This window comes from Triticum aestivum, chromosome 2A, assembly GCF_018294505.1.
Source record: "Triticum aestivum cultivar Chinese Spring chromosome 2A, IWGSC CS RefSeq v2.1, whole genome shotgun sequence".
Classification (NCBI taxonomy): Eukaryota; Viridiplantae; Streptophyta; class Magnoliopsida; order Poales; family Poaceae; genus Triticum; species Triticum aestivum.
In genome coordinates this window covers 770406363-770410207 of record NC_057797.1, presented here as the reverse complement: position 1 = coordinate 770410207, position 3845 = coordinate 770406363, and positions in this window count along the sequence as shown.

The following is a 3845-nucleotide window of genomic DNA, read 5'->3' as shown; positions in this document are numbered from 1 at the left end:
CATGGCCGGGGCTGGGGCCGGGGCTGCATGGTGGCGACGCCCGGTGAGAAGCGGCACTACGTTGGCCATCGACGCCGCCGGCGCCGCGGCTAGAGCGGCGGCCACCAAGAAGAAGACGAAGAGCCTTCCGCACGAAGCCATGGTCGTCGATCGAGATCGCCTACAAAGAAATTCGTACGACAGGACTGCAGATTGGGTTTTTCGCTGCTGCGCTGCTGTGAGAAACGATGGCGGCGCCGGGGCGCCGAATAAATAGCGAGCCGGCACGCGCCGCGCATGGAAAGGCGACATCAGTTCCTGATCTGCCGCCGCGCATATATATGGAATGTGCCCGACCGACGTACTGGTTCCTTCTTCCCCGCGTCCTGCGTGGACCGTGAATTCGTGATCGATCGATCGCGCGCGGCCGGCTACCACCATATGCATGGATGGAATCGGAAACAAATCGATGCATAGCTGGCCATGCCAGGCCACGCGCGTTCTACGAAGGTTCCCGGCCGACCGGACTATGGCGGTGCAGTCAATGCGTTCCATGATCCATCGTCTCCTTATGTCTCGCTGCTCAAACCCTGGATCCGTGTACGTTGTGGGTTGTTTAGTGCATGGGGTGTTTGATACATGCATTAAATGTTTCTTTTTTGGAGTTCGGATTTTGTCCATGGCAAATCGAACTTTTTTTATGGCAACTTTAGTTGACGCGAGGATATTTAGTTTAGTTGGTAAGCATGGTAATTTTGTCCCCGGTTTGTTTTTCTGCCAGAAAATTGCAATCCTCGCATCAACTGAAATTGTCATAAAAAACATTTGATTTGTCAATGGGCTAAATCAGAAAGTTCGAGATTTATTATTTTTCTTTTCTCTTTTTTAAAGTAAGAAGAGCTATGCTGTGGATGAACACGCATAAACATAGTATTTGTCATGAAAAATGCTAGAGTTTTATCATAGTAAGAAGAGCTATGCCTTTGTTATTTAACAATCCGTCCGATGGTAAAGTAATGTTGGTTGTGACCTCGATTGTTTGACCAAGCACTCAAGAAGGCAAGTCTATGTGCAAGATGCCTCTATTATCTCAAGGTAGCTTCTAAAGTAAAAGTAGATTGAGCTTGAGAAGTCCAGGAGGTGAAAGTGAAGGCATGCAAATATTCACATGACGATTGTGGTGCCCTTTGACACCTTGTGTATGAGCATGTAGAGCCTAAGACCACATGTTTCAGTGAGGAAACTGGATCCCAAGAGTTAAACTCATGATTTTGCACATTTAACTTCATGTGAATAACAAAAGTCTAAGATCTTCATTATTTGCACATATAGGGATGCACTATCTAATGAACTGATGGTGGAATATTTTTCATTCATACCCCATAGTTACATGTTCTTATGCTATAGTAAAAAAATGGCTTCATTTGCACTACTGTTTTTTGTATGAGCAAAACTAATGGTGGAATATTTTTCATTCATACACCATAGTTACATGTTCTTCTGCTATAGTAAAAAAATGGCTTCATTTGCACTACTGTTTTTTGTATGAGCAAAACTAATGGTAAAAAAATGGATTGATTTACCTAAGAGTCCCTCGGGTTCCATGACCACAAGCAACAGATATGTTAGAGTTACAATATGTTCCATCACACTGGGTCACCTTGAATTCATTTTAATTACCATCAACATTCTATACACGAGAGCACATACACATTGATGTTATATATCTATGTCCATATTCTGGTCCACCAAATCGCATATTGGTGCTTCGGGAAATGGTAGAAACTAATCTAAGGCATTACCTATTTGTTATAATAAAAATCACAATAAGTCGCATTCGAATCTCCGCCATTTGGTTGACACTTTCTTGCTACATGAAACCCGATATATTGGTGTTTTCTTCCATGCACAAATCTAATTTGCTTTAAAATTTACTTGGGCCCTATTTGGCTGGGCTCAAGCAGCTTTTTGCTTCCATGGTCCTAAAAGCTCAAGCCCAATCAAGCACCAAATATTGTTGCTGGGCTTGGCAGAAGTTATCTCTCCAATTGCACTGGAATGGAAAAGCACTTCTGGACCAACTCTGAGTCCACCACGGCAGCTTCTCATCCACTCGTCACAAAATTTCCCCTCGAGGGCTTGTGCGTTATATGTTGTCCCGTAAAGAATATTATCTTCTTTCCATCGCCTTGCACCAACAATAGTACTTTTTAGGAAAAATACTATCTTGTTTATTCGGGTTATCCCAATGACACTGGATATCTAGCTCCACACAAGGGAACAAAGTACTATCTGTTGGAGTTTCGACAAAGCCATAAACCAAGTGGGAAAATGGAATTCTTTAACCATGCTCATTGTTCACTTGGGAATGTCATTGAGCGCTCCTTTGGTATGTTCAAGATGAAATGGCATCTTCTAAAATATGTCACAAGTTACCCGGTTGTGAACCAAACCTGGATAATAGTTGCATGTATGACGCGCCATAATTGGATAAGAGAGAGTAATCTCCGTGACAAGGAGTTTATTTGTGTGATTAGGATGACAACTATGTGTCGGGTAACATTCAATCTGAGCAATCTACACCACTTGATGGCCTTTATGTGGGAGATGAGCATGCCAACATGAATGACATTTGTGAAAATATTGCAAATGCTTTGATGGGACAAGACGACAAAGAGGAGGATGACGAAGATGATGACTAGTGTGCACAAAGACTTGGCTTGTATTTTGGTCCTAACTTAATTGTAATATGGGGAACTGCTTGCAGTTTGTGGTCATTTTTATTACTAATCTATCATGAGGTATTAAAGTGAATGTGTGCATGTCTGCATATGTTCATGGATTTTATTAGTGATAATTACTTAGCAATAAAAAAATATATATTTGGGCTAAATAGGTGCTAAGCATATTTTTTGAGCTACTATGCAGCATAACTTGATAAATCAGTGTTTAAATAACATCTTCAACATCCATGCATGGGCATTATAGACTTTCACCACCAGCTACAGCCTCACCAGCCGCACGCCCTAAAAAAGTTATCAAACAAGTTTGTTTGGCTTCTCAGCTTCTACCAGCTCCAGCCCACTTCTCGGCTTCTATCAACTCCAACTGCTTCTCAGTCAGCCGCAACCCAAACAAACAGGGCCTTAGACATTGGAACAAGCACCTCTTTAGAGTTCACCAGAATAAACTAATGGTCTGTACATCAAGCCTGAGAGCCTCACAAGGAAGAGATAATTTTCATTGGTGATTGAATCATCAGACATGTAGGGAAGATTATTGACCATTGCAAAAAACTTTTGTCAATATCATTCTTCAGTAAAAAGAATTGAGTTCAGTGAATCAGTGCCAAAGGCACACATGTGCTTGAGAGGAAGCCATTTTTTCCCATTAGGTCAAATGCTATGCGAGATTCCCACATTGTAACAGTAGACTCTTAGATCCACCAATGCCCCCTCGCGTTGCCACAGGTGCCATTTTTAAGAGAAGGTCTTTTGGGCTTTTTTATGTCCTGTTGGTTCATATAGGTTGTTCAAATTTATGATAGGTTGACTCTATGTTGTTGGGTAACTTGGGTGGAAAAGGAATTTGTCATGAGTAAATTGCTCAGATCACTCCCACAACACCAGTTATATCAGAAGAAGCAAGAGCCGAAATGGATAAAAAGAAATCCGGTACTTGACCAGGGGCCTCCCCGCAATTTCCCCCACCTGCTCTGCTCCCTCCCTCCCTCCCTCCCTCGGGCTGCTGCAGCGACAGGCTTTTCCTCCCTTGTTTTCCGCTGCTCTGCGCCAATGCTCCGCTCTTCATCCCACGCCGCGCGCACCCACCCACCACCACCACCACCATCACGCCTCCTACTCCTT